General features: G+C 47.4%; 1 protein-coding gene across 2 annotated transcripts in view; it reads right to left on the bottom strand.

Moving 5' to 3' along the window:
• LOC119450380 (transcription factor Sox-5) overlaps positions 1 to 16,587 on the bottom strand; it is a 415,812-nt gene extending 399,225 nt beyond the window's left edge. For both annotated transcript variants that reach the window (XM_037713814.2, XM_037713819.2), the window contains exon 1: positions 16,533 to 16,587. The gene's annotated coding sequence lies outside the window, so the exon portion shown is untranslated. The remainder of the gene's footprint in view (positions 1 to 16,532) is intronic.
• Positions 16,588 to 18,139: the final 1,552 nt, after the last annotated feature.

Raw genomic sequence — 18,139 nt, 5'->3', positions numbered from 1 at the left:
CCGTCACGATTCCCATTTGAGGAAAGCCATTGTCCGCAGCCGCAAACCGCACGCGGCGGCGGCGGCGCAACGCGAGCGACTCGGCCGCGGGCGTTCGTCGCGCCGCCGAGTAAACAGTGCGGCCCCCGCTAGGAATCGAAGATGAATACGCAAGGAATGAAGCAGGGGGAGGAGAGGAAAGGGGACGTTAGCTGCATTGCGAACCGGATGAAGCGTCTGTCTTCCTGCATTTTTCTTTCTTTTCTGATAATTTTTTTTTTGCGTGCACCTCGCTGTCTTTCACCGAAAACAGAGCGTTACCAGCGGCCACACGGAAAGAGATTATGGGCGCGCGCATTAATTTTTTTGCGCCTCATGCGCCAGCCAACTAGTTGTCAGCGTGGCGTACGCGAACGCTTATACGTGGTTAGTCGCATGCTTAAGCAGACGGGCGATATATAGTAAATAAAGACGTAAACTAATGAACGCAAAAGTTAGTCCTCGGGGCAATACTGATATGTGGATTGCGCGTGCGATACTCGCCACGGGAGGAAGAAGGTTAATAGAAAATTGAGGAAGCACGCGTTGTTCGCAGCGAAGCAGCACACTTTGTACACCAATACGTGCCGTATAGGAACCTTCCAGGTGTATTAGTGACGTCACAGCAGCCCGCTCGGCGCAGTAGCTTCCAGGCTTCCATGTAGTGATTGGCATCGTGACCAAATTAAAGATATCGAAGGAAACGAGGCACCTCAACCCCAGGCCTTTATATAACTGAGGCTCTGAGTAGCTACGCTATAGGAGAAACACGAAGGAAGGTGCTGCGTGCTAGAATGCCACTCAAACATAAACTCGGGACGATATGTGTGCGAGCACTGCTTCTTACAAAAATCGTGTTTACGGACTCCGACCTCTTCAAACCAAGCGCGCAAGCTATACGAACCATAGTTCGTATACAACTCCCGTGATGGGCGATTTCTTGCGCTCAGGAAATCGCCCACACCACTGCCCCCAGTCTTTCCGTGCTTCAGCGAAGCAGTCGCTACGCCTATCTGGGCAATCGTTTACGGAACGAGCATCGACTCAAACCGCACCGTATACTCCCACCGTGGTTTGTTCGCGACCGAAAGAACAGAATATCTTTGGGGTTTCCGGCACCGCGACAACACATTACGTATGTCCGACCGAAAAAAAAAAAATGCAGGTCGTCTAAGGCGCCAGGGAAACACAAACAACGCGCCTTTATGCTTCCGGATCATTTCATACCATGGCGGTCGGCGATGCGCGAAAACGACAATCGCCACCCCACCCCATATAAACGTTGTAAGAAGGCCCGCCTTGCCGTCAACGCAAGCATTTCTTGCTTGGGCGTTTGCACGCAACCGCTGGACTTGCCGGCGTGTTGCTGACTTGAGTAGCGGGCCGTGGTAGATCGCCCATGAAGGCGTTCCGCCGCAGTGCACCTGAACCACAAGATACACAGATACACTGCACTCTCCCTTTCTAGGTTTGAGAGCCAGGTTCAGAGAACAGCGCAAATCACGTTGAAAGGTCCGCTGTGCGCATGTTCGTTGTAAGATCATACGAGATAAAGCAAGAGATATACAGTAAGAAGGAATAGCAGCAAAGAGAGTGGAAGCTAGCAGATCGAACAAACTGGTTATTTATGCACCGCTCTGGTCATGTTCGTTTCAAAGTGACGAAGCCTGATGTATTTGTATGCGGGGTTTTTGTACGATGGCTAGTTGAATTGAAGTGCGAGAGAGACAGAGAGAAGGAGAGAGAGAGAGGTAGGAGCAGCAGCAAAAGGTGAGAGAGCGAATGGAACTAGCAGTGCATGATTATAGTGTCCGTCTCATTTGCTTCCACCGCATAATCTGAGCTTGCTGCTTGCTATTTTCATAGTTTAACTCCTAAAGTTGCCTTCTCTATGCTTGGTTTGTGTTGCTGATGTTGCAGAAATTATGAAATCGGGGAAGAAATCGCGTAATTTCATAAAACAAAATGAAATATTCTGAGGTAGCTGATAAAAAGCACTGTTAGAATGCCTATGCTGCGTGCTTGTATGAAAAGTGCGGCTCTTGTGAGGCCATAGGTGGAAAAGTTTACATCAAAGCATACGTTGTAATGGCAATGTACAAATGCAGGAGACGCAGTATGCAAACATCTTTGGTGATCCACCTGAGAAGGCGTGAGGGTTAGCCATAGCTGTTAGGAAATGGAATAGGAGGCTATACGATTCTTGGCTATTGCGTCTCGCGCGGCGATGCTAATAGGAATGCGACACGCCGAAAGGGTAACGATATATAACTGAGTTCGGCGTCAAATGGGCAGTTCTTAAGTTTGGATACAGGGTAAACGACTGAAATAGAAATGCTGGGATTGATGCGTGAAAGAAAAAGAAAATGGCTGGATACCACGCTTATATATGGGAATATAGCTAGGTATTAAGTGAGACATTGTTTGATCTTCGCTCAACTGTTAAAGCAAATGATATGCAAACTTAACGCTAATGACGGACATTTTTGCACACTATGACACAAATGGAATGTAATTTTGCGCAAATGTCATGGTAATCAGGAAAATGCAATGCAATGTTTATTGAAACGTTAAGCGATCACGCCAATGCAACATTACGACGCAAATATTTCGGTACAGATGCGGCCTCCGTTTCAACCGTCGACACCAATTTTGTTCACATTTTCGCTTCGTTTCATTTTCCTTCTTTCATGGCTTAAACACGCTGTAGCGGGATCGGCCATGATTCGGATGGTATTAGGAAAGATGGTGAGTTATTCACTTCACTTCTTTCTTCACACTTGTCTTCTTGATGATGATGATAATGCTAATGATGGCCAGGTGATGATGATGATGATGATGATGATGATGATGATGATGATGATGATGATGTGCCTTCAGAACTTGGCTTGCACCCACTATGGAGGGTGAGGCAAGAATCGGGTAGTTGTACGCACAGTTAATGAATTTAGAGAGATGGGCTGATGTTGCCGACATCTTCACATCTTGCTTCTTGTTCTACTTATCTATTCAGGCACATTCCCAATTGCACGTAGCTGTTCCAGTGAACTGGCCAGGAGTGGGCACGTGGTCAGTGGCCTAGGTTATTGTCAGGTTATAATCAAGGCATCACCAGGCAGCCAGCAGCGGCAAAGTGGGAGAAGAGGCAGAGAGAGAGAGAGAGAGAGGCAAACTTTATTTTGATGGGGCACGGAGAGGCGAAGAAATGTGGAAGAAAGAGAAGACGAAAGCTTCGCCTAAAAGTACAACCGGGCGAATATGCTTGTTGAGTTTTTATACGACTTTCTGTTCAGTTCTTGTGGTGTAAACGAAAGCCAGCTGTGTCAGTATCCAGGGAGAAAAGTCGCTATCCAGCAAATATATTTTCTACTGATGTTCCTCAATATAGAATACATTGACTTCCGCACGATTGAATGTAATTGGCCATTTGTGCTGATGTACCAAGTGCGCACATTTACAGAAATATAAAAGCCCTTGGTAAGCCTAAAATAATAGAGCATAGATCCGAGTTGCTCAAACGAACTCAAAAAGGTAACGCCAATGTGCCGAATAACTTAAAGCCTGTGCTCTCATTCCTGATTCAGGTAAGTAGGGATAAGATCTATGAAAGTGTCTAGACGTTCAGCAGCTGTGCTCGACGTATAAATTATTAGTGAGGCCTGGATTTGACATCTCTGATTAATTACTTAGTAGAAAACATCTTCAGTTTTAATGACCGTTCCAGGAAATCACCTTGTATACGTATGTTCGATGGCTATTTTTTTTTTATGCTAGAGCAAACCAGTCATAGTTGACAAAAATTTACAAGCATGCCTTTTAAGTTGTACCGGCACTCAGCAGCCTTTTGCAGGGAAAAATTACTATCCCAAGCTTTCTCAAATTGAGCCTACGGCAGCTCTTGTATTGAAAAGTGTATCAAGGTGTTCGAAACTAACGTGTGTGAATTGTGTGAGCGAAAATTCATTGCTGTTCTGTTTGCGGAGCATCAATTTGTAGCAGTTGCATTAGTCGGAGGCGGTCAAGGCTACGAGCACACAAAAGTGTTAACAGTACTCTGCAATGTTGTTTACTCTTTTTATTTTTGTGACCCATACTCCCAATATATATCCCCTAAATCAATCACTGCGAGCAGCTGTCATGCTCAATTCAATGCTTGATACGTTTAGAAACTCACCATGTGATCATACCAAGTCTCCCTCACCTCCTCCCTTCACTCGTGGAATACTTGAGAGATGCGGTGCCACCTAAAGCACTTCTGGGAAGTTCTTGACAACACATCTTGGCCAATCTGGGCGCGTGTTCAAAGACCGTTCTGTCGCTACGATTGTTCGCAAGACTAGATGCTAGACAATCGCGATGTCTTGGACATATTATCAACGATGGCGACTGGGCAATGGCATTTCCGAGAAAAATGCTTTGTCATTTCGCCCCATGAAGGAGAGCGCTGCTTGCGTGTGCGCTGTCTGATGTAATCCCCTCATTCGCCTTTCCTAGATTCAGTCTCATAGGCAAATACTGACCGAATAAGCCGATCACGTACGCTTCGGGAGGCATAAAGTTCTCAAGGGGGAGTGTCTGCCAAAGATGCACCTAACCTTTCTTTTCCTACCCTTCATTTCTCAGTCGTGGTCCCGGTCCACCAGGAACACTTCTCCGAGAAAATGATACTACATGTCGGATTGCAGTAGTCCACTAAGAAACATATACTCGCTCACGACATCATGCTTTTTCCCGCTTAGGTTCTGATCTGCCCCTTTTCAGTCAGCCCGACTCCCCCATCTGAATATAATTGGACAGGAAAACAATCTTCAAATCGATGAGCGCTGTACGATGTGACACAAGCAATGTTTCATGATGTAAACACCCAGCGGATCTCAGTGAACTGCGAAGACTCAACTTATCTGTTCCCTTGAACAGTGCGCCCTTCCATCCCCCCCCCCCCCCCAAAAAAAAAAAAAAAAAAAAAAAAGGCCCCAACTCCTCCCACGCACACACGTACACGCACATGCGCAGCATCTCTCCGGTTTCTCAAGATGAAATGGCCGCCGGCATCTAAATATCGCAGATATAGCGCCATCGAAACTTACCGCGCATCGAGTCCAACGCTATTGAACACTTAAAGAAGACAAATAAAGAACGAGAGAGGAAGAAAACTCCACGCAATCGTATGCAAACGGCTCTCTCGCTTTAGTGATACAGTCTTCCTCCGGGCACTCATGAAAGCGCTCACCGCGGTGTTTGTTCTGCAGTGGCAGCAGTTCGCGCGCGAAAAGCAAGCGCGCACGCACACCCCATTTCAGCCGAACACGTTGGAGTTGTGCCGCACTCCATTTCGAGGCGGGGGGGGGGGGGGGGGGGGGACAGCGCTGGGGGGAAGGGAGGTGAGGAGGCTCCTGGGAAACAAAAGGCTCCGCTATACACACGGTGTTCGAGCGCCGTTATTGTTGTTGTCTCGGCCGCGTTTTGTCGCGTGCACTGGTGTGGCTGTTTCGTTTAGTCTTGGTTTGATTTGTTTTTCATCCAACGTGGCGGCGCAAACTCGTAAATAAAAAGGACAGAAGGGACCGCGGGCTCCGTTTCCAACACAATGCCGTGTGTGTGTGTGTGTGCGTGTGTGTACTCTTAGCGGCAACAATAAATGCGCCAGCTGAAAAGACTCTTATTAGCCCGAGAGCTTGGAAAACACTTGTTTGGTTTCGAGAGAAGGGAAAGCAAGCAAATAAACTAGCCAAAGCTCGCCGTTCGAAACGGCGCATTCAAGCCTCTCGCGAACAAAGCAGAACTGCTTCGCAGGGACCCTGTTTACGCTCGGTGCAGGAGAGGGCACCACGCCGCCTTGAAAGAAGGACAGAAAAAAAAAAAAGAAATACATCTTGGTGAAAAGAGTACAAAAGCGGCTCTCGGAAGCCATTTTGTTTTCAAGAGCCTCGCCTCGGCTGCTGCTGGTGCTGCCGTATGCAACAATCGGTTTCAACCTTTATGTTGCTCGCTATCGCTTGCTGATCGGTCGACAATAAGTTTCAAAGAGAACGAGCAACCCATGAAGTTTCTAGTTCATAACAGCTAGAAGGCTCTGAATTCAGTACCGCTCAATTAAGGGCCGCGTACGCATGGAATATACGGCTTTTAGCGCATATCGTCACCTGAACAAAACCTTGGCAAAGGTTTCCACATAGCTCCTTGAAAGCGGAGAGCTCGACGACACTTTCGCGCGCGACAACTGGTCAATCACGTATATCATGCCATGAGGGCTTGTGATGAAGGACAATGTATGCATATATGGTATATTATGCATGTGCTCGTTATTGTGTTTTCTTGAGAAAAAAACTTAACGAGAAACGAGACACACGCACAAAAGACAAAGAAAAAAAAAACACATAGCGTTTCGCACTCGCAACTGCATCTCCGTTGAACGAAAAGGTGAACATCCATGAAGATTCATCTACATGGGCACCTATATGTGCGCGTATCATGCTGAGCGCGAAAACAACAGAAGTGCCCATGGTAAGAGGAAGCAGAAAATGATCGGTAGGTGACTCTCTTCGCCAGTGGCCATAAAATGGAGCGAACCATGAAGCCTGCGACAAAAAGTACAACATCGAGAATATTTCTAAAGCCAGTAAGTCGCAAAGGAAGAGGGTGTGGGTGATCGGGTGAAGCGGAGCAAACATGTCAAAAACAATGAGTACATAGGACATTGGTCACAGCTGACAGAAGAAGACGACAAGTGTTGGAACATTAACCATACTTCACATTTATTTCAATAACTAATTTCAATCGCCAATTTCATTGACATGCGGAGAACATATAACGCGCACAGTCACAGTCGCCGCCCAGAGTTGGTGGTTCGTGGTCAACGGAGCGCCACATTGGCTCGATTTGAAAATAAACGCGCAATCACGTAACCCCAGCTAACCTCCAAAGTAAGTATGTCACTACCACGCAAAGTTCTCTACCTATATCCGATGGGAACTAGCACCAATGCAACCTGGACTTCGCTCTTGCATACTGTACACAATCTGGCTCATAATTTCTTGGTCAGACGTCACGTATCCTAGGTTCTTAATGCTACGTGGAATGCGTTTCCAGTCATGCATCTGTGGAAAGATTTATCCACCTCGGAGGAAAAACCGAGCCGACATTTCACGCACAAACGACCCGAAGAACAACGAAGAAAGACTGTATTCGGAGCAGACTCCTCACAATGTAAACGCCTGCTGCTTAACGTTTAGACACCAACGCTCGTTTTTCATGCCACATTTTGCGCGACAAAGACTGCATAAAAACGACACTCAATACTTTTAACTTTGCAACAATACCATTGACTTTTTAGGTTAATCTATACCGAGGCAGGCAACCTACATCGCGTTGAGGATATTTCAAGGCTATGCAATGAACGCTGCCTCCGCCGGCTGCAGCAGAGCGTGTACGCGATGAAGGATGAACTCGAGGCTCTCATTTAGGACAATTACCCGGCACGCGGATGCACGTAAAGCGCCGCGGCTGCATCATCACAACCGGGCCAAAGCGCGGCTGGCCGCAACCGCTTCAGCGGGAGCGCCAGAGCCGTCACTGCGCGCGTGCGTTGTTTGATCGAAGGCCCGGCCGGGAAGGCAAAGCGAAGTTAAACACACGCACAAAAAGAAAGCCTCGATCGGCTTCGAGCGCGTGCAGAACACACGCACACACTGCAGGTCTGCCCCGAACGAGCGCTATTCCATGCTGAGGATGTGTGTACACGTCCACTATATACAAGCTCGGAGAAAGAAACGGCGCCCAGGTATGCCGGAACAAAACCAACAAGGACAAGGCCGCCGCCGTCAGCGGGCGTTTATATGGAAGGAACGCCACGTCGGGCCGCCGAAGACCCGATTGCAAGGCGCAGATGTGCTCAGGGCAAGGCGAGCCGAGCGCCGATGCATCTTGGGGTCTGTCAAAAGCCGATTTGCAGCCAGGCGCGGTAATTAAAAGCGGGAATGGCCGGCCGGTCAGCTCTCGCCTATGGGATATCCTTTCCCCTGACAGCGTCCTCGGCGCATTATTGCGTTGAGATGGCGCGCCAATTTGCTTCCCCCGACCGCAAATGTGTCTGGTGGACCCCTGCGCGATCCTTCACCGTGTTTTGCGCGCTCTGTTGACGGAGAGGCGAGTGCGTATAGTATAGCGTGTGTGTGCTGGGCTGGCTGAAGGGTCCGGGCCAATATCGCGACATCCGCGTGAGTTCTGACCATGCGCTTCGTCCGGGGCCTTTGTTTCTTTCGCACAATTTCTGATAGGGAAGACGTATTCCCTGTAGGTTTAGCTATAGCTGGGCCGTTTCAGTGACATACACATTATTTTTTCATAGGTAACGGTAAATTACTCTCCGTTCAGCTGTTTGCAGTTTCGGGGTGTTGTCTGAGTAGCAGAAGGGTCCGGGCCGACCTCTCTGCCATTCTTCAAACAAATTTTCAAAATTTTTTCCAGAACTCGTCCAGGAGGTGGAATAGGTAAGGGCAGGAAATTATTTTGTGCAATAGAGAAGAATGCCGCTTCCTAAGCGACAAAAAGAAGTGACGTCCAAGCGGGCGGCCGGTTAGGTAGATGCTGATTTAGCGGCCGCAGACCAATGAATAATGACACGCTGTTGCTCCCCATTTTTTTGTTTTTTGCAATATATTCATATGGAGGTTATACGGAAGTTCATGTGGATGGCAGGGCGGAGCATACGCTAAGCGGGTCTTTCTGGAATGCAATTTAGAGAACTTCTCCGACAAACACAAGATGGCCCATCACTACTCGTCTTTAGGGTGTGCCCCAGGTTCTGATGCTTTCTGGGAAGAAACTGTCCAACCGCGAGTGGAAACCTTTTACGGTCTCAGTCACAGTGACAACTACTGCAATTCAAGAGGCGTAGTAATCTAAAAACGAATGTAATGTGTGTCAAAGGTGACGTCGATACATAGCCATAAATGCATTCCCCAATCAATCAATCAAGCAATCAATCAATCAATCATTCAATCAATCAATCAATCTTTATTGTATGCGCCCAGGCACAACTGGGGGTCTAAATATTGCGGCACAGAGAAAAAAGGTAGAAAGGTAATATAACTATAGGACGAAAAGCTATGCGATAAAAAATTGAAGAAAGAAAAAAAAAACAGAATGAAGAAGTAGATAGTGAGCAACAATCCAGCAATAACACAAAATTGAGAGACCGAGTACATATACAGAAGGAGAGATAAACTATCGGAAGACAAGAGAGGAGTGCAGCTATGTAGAAGGAAGGCTCAAGCGTAAGTGCGAAGCTCAGGACCAAAAGAAGACAAATTTTGAAAGATATTAAGATGGAGAAAATGACAGCTGTATAAGGACTTTGCATTTTGTGGAGAGGCCAGTGTCTGCTGAAAGAGGCGGGAACGCTGAAGAGTCTGTGCTCCCTGGTATTCTTCTGTGGAATACGCGCAGTAAAACAGAAACTATTACATCTGTTCATGTAATAATTCCATTAAGGACCTTGAACGAAAAGAAGACATTGGTACGACTACTTCTCCAACTAAGCGACTCAAGTGTGGGATTATTATGTAAACTTGAAAAGTTGTTGGTGCGCGAGGTCAGAAAACAATCTTCATATATATTGGTGAACTTTTTTTCTGCACACGCTCGATTTGTATGCGAATTGAATTGCTTGTGCCCTATCACACCACTGAGGCGAATTCATGCAATGGAAGTCATACGGATGTAAAGAATTCGTGGAACAATTTCACGGAAATCTCTTGTAAGTCTGTAGACAGTCAACAACAACAACAATAATAATAAAAGTAACAGTTTCGCCCCAAAGGCAAAGCATCGATTGCGATAGCAAATTAGCAGAGAGAGAGAGAGATAATAAGCATCTTTATTATGTAAATGCAGCTTTGGAGAGGGAGGCGTCTTCTAATTAGCAGAGAGCCATACGAAGTAAGGATAGTACTTTTATCGGCCGTATCGACTTCTAAACATTCGCTGCTAACTAAATCACAAGCATAGTGTCAGCGCGCACAGCAAACATTGAACATGACCGCGGACACTCGCTGTCAAAACGCTGGCGTGAGGAAACGCGGCGACAGGAGCAAGCAAAGTGACCTTCGTGCTGTTTGTTGCCTGTAGCTTCAATGCAAACTGAGCGCCGAGAACACACAGCGCGCACAAGAATCAGAGCCGCCGACGCACCTAAACTGTGCCCCCAACGCAGATCGCTCTCAAGATGCGGGCGCACGAGCGTGTGCAGCCGCCACATACGCAGTTGCAGCCGGAGTAAAATGCCGCCCCCCTCCCCTGCCTTCCCTCCTCCCGATGCCTCGCGCGCGGCGAAAGAAGGCGCAATTTCCTGCCCGCTTTCCTCCCTCTGGCGCGGGCGAGATTCAGCCGCATCGTCGTCTTCCCTCCCACGCTTTCACTCGCCCATACAGCGTAGGGCGCGCGGCGACGGCGTTATCGCCCTTGGATTTTATACGGAACCTAACGGCGACAACGACGGCGACGGCAGAAATTCGCCTAGAGTGTCCATATAATTGCTTTCAATATTAATAACAATAATAAAAGCATGACAGATGCCTCCGCAACCAGGGGATTCAAAGCAGCTGCTACAAGGAAGGGCATTGTTTGGCCAGCCCCTCCTTATTTGAGGTGATAGGCCCTGAATCTGCAGACTTTGGGCATGTCCATCGCTCCGCGTGAGAGGGCACGTGCTTTGTCCGTGAGAGGGCACGGGTGCGTGAGAGGGCACGGGCAGAGGGCACGGGCAGAGGGTACGTGCTTTGGCCCTTTCTGGTATACGCGAGCATGCATTCAAAATGGGTCAAGATTCTGGAATGTATACAGGTAGGTATTAATGTCGCGTGCGTCGGACAGGCAGCCGGTGGCGCGAAAAGCGAAAATTCGTAAACGCCGGAATCAAGCCAATTTCACTTGACCCACGGAGCACTTATTGAACATGCAAGGTCGCGTGGCATCACAGAGCGGCGCAAAGCGTATATAGGTGCTGAAAAGCCGCGGGGCACTCTGCGAAACTGCCGTCCAAGGGAACCAAGTTTCTCGCCAAACGCGCACTCGTTTACACCTGCGACACTTTGAGTGATTGCACTCCGCGGGGCCATTCATCAACGCTTCGGAACGTCTCCCGGAGTTTATTTTATTTTATTTATTTAGTTACGGCTGCGGTGTCGGTTCTCGGAGCCAGGCGGAATATAATGCAAGCCGTTAAAACAAACCTAGAAGGATGGCGTGACTGCTCTCGACTGCAGCACTTTGATGCTGACTAATAGTTGAATCCTGGAGGCGGTCACAGAGACTGCGCGCAAGACAACGCACGTGACGGACGGTGATTAAGAGCTGCGGTATGGAACCGAGGCAAAAATTAAAAAAAAAAGAACAGTTAGCGGCCTTGGTATTATAAACTAATAGCAACAAGAAAAACGCAAGTGTGTTATGAGCCGCTTGGTTCCACGAATCGAGTCATTCTTCGTTTTCCGTCTCCTACTTCATGGTCGGAGCGTCGTGGTAAAAGACGGCGGTAATTTAAAAAAAATATAATAGATAAAGGAAGACACTGTAACCTAGGGGGAAAAAACCGTCGGTGAAGGTCTTTAAGATTGTCGCACTCTTCGCCACGTCTACAAGAAGGGGAAAAAAGAAAGAAATTGAGACAGAGAGAGAAAGAGAGACAACATTCTCGTGTCTTTCCCCCCTCCCCCGCCCCATTCGCAACCCCCTCTAGGTTTCGGTAAAATATAGAGAGATCTAAGAACACAAAGTTGTCCCATGCAGCTAAAGTCGCGCTCCGTTTCTACGTAAGAAGACGCCATTCGAGTGACGATTACCCTCGAACTCCTCTTCTATAGGCGAGCGGGTGACAGACCCGCCGAGGAGGCGACCGTTAGTAATTGCGTCCTTATGTGGAGCGTTTCGGAAAGAGAAAAGCGGGCCTGAAGAACGGCGGCGCAACGGTCGACCCACGCACTTGAAACGCCCCCCCCCCCCCCTCCCCCCTCCAAATTTCTTTCCTGTTCATCGTTACTTGCTTCCTTCCTTTTTTCGCGCCATCTAAAGGAATCTCCGAGTCCGTAATATATGACTTCAAAAAATTGGAGCAACTGTCCGACGCTTCCGGCCTTTGCTAAGTCTGAGTAAATATGTGCCAAGTGCCGTTGCTGCCGCCGCTGCTTTCCCTCCCAAAAAGTGGTGCGGCCCAAAACGAGACGTGAAAACGAAAGCTGGCATAGAGACACATGTGACTCTGTGTTTAGGGACACATAATGCGCGGCTGAAGTGCTCATTCGGGGGTTAGAGAGAAGGAGAGTGAACCTAAACTGGGTGGTGGCGAGGCGCTTCAGCGGGCTTCAGTCGATTACGCCTGATTTATGGTGGAAACAGAGGCGCCTCAAGTGACACCTTGGCGTCCTGGCTATCCCAGAGATGTAGGAAACGAAAATAAAAAAGCTCTTTCTCCGTCAGTTCGCAGAATTCCCGTCACGACCTCGTAATTAACTGATGCCCAGTGTCTTCCTGATCTCTCACCAAAGGGAGTCAGCAGCTGATGGTTAGCGCATCCTGATTCGCTCTACTTCCGCTGCCCTTTCATGGTGTCGCGTTTTCGTAGTCCCCCTCGCCAAGTCGCGCCTTTTTAATTTAGAATTTCTCATTCCCTACGATAACTGCAAAATAAAGTTAAATGAAAGTTACAGAAAAGCCTGATCCTACGGATCTGCAAAAGCAGGCGCAAAGTGATTGAACATAAATGAACAGGGTTAGTAAATTTAACTTTAAGCACCCAGTTTTGTGGGAAACATCAATACGAAAATTAAAATGTGGGCACGGTGTATGCTTGGCACCCTATGGCTTGGTCAGCGAGGGCAGAAGGTCCCTGCGTAGAGAATCTATTATGATGTCACCTGGTTGAGCACTTACATGGCTGTAAGTTCGGAGTAAGAAATAGAGAGCAAGTTAATATATAATAAGCTGCACGAACTTGCCGTCAAGCGTTTCTATATGATTCAGCTCGATGCCCATTCATTTTCGTTCGATTCAAAAATTCTCATGGAGTGTTATCTTAAAGCATAAAGTGGCACGAAGGAACACTCCTTCACAAGTCATGCGTCAAGCTCGGATTGAGATAAAACGATACATAAAACAAAAAAGAAAGAAAGAAATCCTCCGCCTAGCATCTTACGCGGTTGACAGACCTTATGGGTGACAGACCTATATGTGCGGCTCTTGCGGGAACCAAGAAACTATTGGACACCTCCCATGTTTTTGTTCACTACGTACGAGCATTGCCTCCCTCTCCGGACAGCAATAAACTGACTGTAGACTCAAGACTGTTTTCAGAAGCGAAGATCCTTGTACCATGGCCCGTATGCATCACTGGCAAAGTAAAGCAGCAAGGGTGTTGCTATAGTAGCTAAAATCGACAGCTCTCATGGTTTATAGAGTTGGTGAGCACGTTCGTGTGAACCCGCAAGTAGTGCTCTTTCTCTTTCTGCCAGTGAAGGGTAGCAAACCGGAAGAGCGTCTGGTTAACCTCCTTGTCTTTACCTGTTCTCTCGCTCTTGCAGGCGCATGCTTTGTTCGTTCGTTGTACTGCTGCAAGTAGATGCATTCATGCCGAGCACAAAACTAGAGCCAAAGTGAGGCAGCAATTTGAACCCTCGTATTCGCAAAAACCTCGGCTCGAAAACTATATCCCTGGACTGTATCCAGTGTAGGACAGTTACGCTTCCGCTCGACTGAGGTTGACAGTGCTTGCGCGTAACGCTGTTCGCCGAGTCCAGCGATAAGGAGTTGTACCCTCAGTAATTCACGTCTGTATACCACAGTTCCTACCATTAGTCTAGTTAGTCTAATCTGAGTCATTCTAAGTGAGCCTGGTTATGAAACTTCAGCTAAAAACTGCCGAGGAGCATTGCCAAAGTGACTCGTATACCTTGCGTATTGATTAATCATCTCACGTAAGTTAGAAAATTGGGTCAGTAATTTGAATTTTATATGTCTATTCAATTGAGGGAGGAGGAGGAGGAGGAATAAACTTTATTTTTATACAGCAGATTTGTGAGGCCTAGGCCTCTCTACCTAGATGACGGCCTCGAGCCCTTGGGCTCTGGCGGCATCTTCAGCCTGCTGGATTGCCTTAATTTGGTCTTCCGGTGCAGAGCTGAGCAGCGCGGTCTCCCACTGCTCTCTGGTCTTGTGCGTTTTATTCTGTGTGGGTGTCCCAGGACAATCCCAAACCATGTGTTGTAAGTCCGCCCTGTCTTGACAGAATCTGCATCTATCGGTGTAAAGTTCTGGATAGTAACGGTGGTAGGCCACCGGGTTCGGATATGTTTCTGTTTGCAACAAGCGCCATACTGTCGCTTGCCGTCTGCTTAGCGAGGAGTGTGCCGGGGGGAAACGGGCCCTGCCCAATTTATAGTGATTGGTTATTTCGGTAAAGCTGGTCATCCGGTCTCTCTCCGTTCCCAGTATTCGCGTGCCGCCTGCTGGATCCGTCAGTTCTCGAGCCAGGTTGTGCGCTATTTCGTTCCCGGGAAGGGAGGAGTGTGCGGGTGCCCATATAGTGTAAACATCTCGATCTTCACGATAGTTGGCTAAAATTCTTAGCGCTTCCGGCGAGATTCTTCATTTGTCATAATTCTTGACGGCGGTCTTGGAGTCGCTGACTATGATGTTGGCCTCCGTGGAGGCTATTGCCAGTGCTAAGGCAGCCTCCTCCGCCACCTCAGCCTTTCCTGTTTTTATAGTGCCACTAACTCTGGAGTCACCCTCTAGACTCGGTAGCAACTATCGACATACACTGTCTATTTGTGTACTCCGCCGCGTCCACATAGACCACGTCCCTAGCACTACTGAATCTTTTGTGGAGAGCTCTCGATCTTGAGATTCTTCTATCTTCGTGAAACTCCGGGTGCATGTTTCTGGGGATTGGGAGTATTGAGAGATGTTCCCTTATTTTCCTTGGGATGTCTCCCGGCAGTCCGTGCTGTGCTCCGATGTCGTCTAAGATGTGTCTGCCCGTCAAACTCTGCGTAAGTCTTTCATACTGCGCCACTCTCTGGGCCTCAATAAGTTCGTCTAATGTGTTGTGCACGCCGAGTGCTAGCAACTTCTCGTTTGACGTATTTGCTGGAAGTCCCAAGGCTTGCTTATACGCCCTTATAATGATGCATTCTATCTTGGCTTTCTCCGCAGCGTAGAGCTTAAGGTAAGGGACCACATATACAATACGGCTGATTACGAATGTTTCTATTAATCGAATAAGATTGTGCGCTTTCATGCCATAGTTTCTGTTGGATATCCGCTTTATTAGTCTAATTGTTTGGTGAACACTATTATCCAGTAGTCTAATGGTTTCTCCATTATGGCCGTTTTCGGATATGCGGAGTCTCAGTATTCTTAGGCTCTCCACTATCGCTATCCTGGTGCCCTCTACTGTGACCACAACGTCCGGCCTTTCCTTAATGCTTTTTCGACCTCTGCATGTGGGTCTATAGAGCAGAAGTTCTGATTTTTGAGAGGAACATCGCAGTCCCTTGTCTCTGATGTAGTCTTCGACCGTGTTTACTGCTGTTTGGAGGATCTCTTCCACATGCCCATCGCTTCCAGCCGCCACCCAGAGGGTAATGTCGTCCGCGTATAGGCTGTGTCCAAGTCCTTCTATTTTTTCGAGTCTCGCAGGAAGACCAATCATTGCCACGTTGAATAGAAAGGGGGATAGGACCGATCCCTGCGGAGTACCCCTACTCCCTAGTTTGACCTCCTCCGATTTGGTTCCCCCAATTGTAATCTTTGCCGTACGATCCGTCAAGAAGTCCTTGATGTACGCGTATGTTTTACGTCCTACATCCAGCTCTTGAAGATTTTGTAGTACTGCCTTGTGCGTGACAGTGTCAAAGGCCTTTGTTAGATCGAGCCCTAGTATCGCCTTGGTATCTAGAGTTTTCACGCCCGCATCTATAATGTGATGTTTCAGTTGGAGCATAATATCCTGCGTCCATAACTTTGGTCGAAATCCAACCATGCTATGTGGGTAAAGTCCTCCATCATCCATGTATCTCGTGAGGCGTGTGAGAACCACATGTTCCTGAGTTTACCGACGCAGGAGGGAGTTCTAGAGTTTTAAACAACTTTGTTATCTATACATAGCTTACTAACACAAACTCACCAACTGCGTAAACTAAAATACAATTCTGTAGACGCCAGTCGGTTCTTTGGCAGATGACATCAATAAAAAATTTTAGAAGTCAATTTGTATACAACTATAGAATGATTCGACGGTACATTGTTGTTGTTATGGCAGCAGCAAATCATTTTCATTATAAAAAAGTTGCAGCATAATGTTTGAACTTCCGCCCACTTTAAGAAGTATTCATTGCCGGACTACTTAAGTCGAGGTGGGGCTTCGCCCTCGCGTTTTAGCGGGAAGGCCGGGCAGTCGAGTGCAAAAACGGGAATCAAGGTGGGCTTAGTGTCAAGGTATTAAAATGCGCTTCACTTACCGTCAGCATCTGTTGAGAAACCCTTGGTGTCTCTGCCTGTCACTTCTTGCACATGCACGGTGGAACCTGTTTCGTGATAAAAGAAGAAAAGAGTACGATACTTTGTTAAAAGGACTCAGTATCTCAACTCTAAGTTTAGTCTAGTGAAATTTTTCAAACCTCGATTTGCGATCATTTGGCTGCAAGTTATCAAGGCGAAAGCCTTATGTCTCATCGTTCAGTCGACCTTCAAAGTCCTTGAGCGAAAACGCGTCGACGACACGAAAGGTACAAAAACTATCATCAATGGCTCATACCTCCGTAAGCAAGTAAGATGGATGATAAAGATGGATTATAAAGCGAATTAAGTGGACGACTGAGCGAATTAAGGTGGATGAGTAACCGAATTAAGTGGATGACTAAGCGAATTAAGAAGATGATAACCGAATTAGACTAATCGAATTAAGAGGATGACCCAACGAATTAAGAGGATGAGTAAGCGAAGTAGACTAAGCGAATTCAGGGGGATGTGTACGTCACGTGCCTGTCTTTAATGCATCAGCACTTGGGCTTTCGCCTACAAGTCGTCTTAGTGATAACGTAAGAGACCATGTGAATTTTTGGTTTTTAGCGTACAAACTGAACGGCACAGTTTGTATTTCTTTGTATTTCTTGAAAATGGACTTCAAAGATTCCCTTTGTGTCCACTTAGCGTGATGACTGATTAATTGATTCACGGCGTTTAGCGCCCTAAAGCAAAACCGAGGCCTTCAGAGACACTGTAGTGGAGGGCTCAGTATTAATTTTGACCACGTGGTGTTCTTTGAAGTGAACATATAAATATAAGTACGCGAGCGTTCTTGAAATCTGCCCAGATTGAAGTACGGATGCCGCAACGGTGAATCGAACCCTCGACCTCGATCGTGCTCAGCAGCATCACGTCGTAGCCACTAAGCAACCATCGCAAAATCATAACAAGATGGACACCACCTCATGCCAAAAAGCTGGCATGTGTAACTTGGGTGTAAATCCGAGTGTGTCTGCGCGTGAGCAGCGGATGCCCTGAAAGATTGCTGCTCCGCAATAAGGACCTTTGTGGGGAGAAGCCTGATTCTGGAATTTAATTTTTTTGTTTTTGTTTTTGTTTTTTTACAGTCGTGAGCCCGCACGTTCAAATATTCGTGTACACGTGCAACAAATGACGTCACCATGCGAAATTTAAGCACATTTAGATATTAAAAAAACGCACAGACGTAGCCCGAGTTTTCCGCAAGCAACTCCAATGTCAGACACCCCTAAGATGACTGAACGCCACTGTGCACTGCTCAGTATCAGTTGCCGCTTGTTCTGAGGCTGGGGCTCAAAAGAGTGCATGTGCGGGGCATCAGGTACCCAGAAAAATTCAAATGTTCTAACGTGTCGCGATCAAGCGGCCTGCAAAGACACGGTGTGCTGAGCGCCGATGATCGTAACATCAATTGGTGGTAGTGGCACAGACAGGGTGCTAAAAACAAATTATGAATTTTTACGTGCCAAAACCACGATATGATTATGTGGTACGCCAAAGTGGGGGAATCCAGAATAATGCGGACACCCTGGGGTTCTTTAACGTGCGCCTAAATCCAAGT

Source organism: Dermacentor silvarum, chromosome 4 (assembly GCF_013339745.2).
Source record: "Dermacentor silvarum isolate Dsil-2018 chromosome 4, BIME_Dsil_1.4, whole genome shotgun sequence".
NCBI lineage: Eukaryota > Metazoa > Arthropoda > Arachnida > Ixodida > Ixodidae > Dermacentor > Dermacentor silvarum.
The sequence above is the reverse complement of the archived record's forward strand: the minus strand, read 5'-3'. Positions and strand labels throughout refer to the sequence as shown.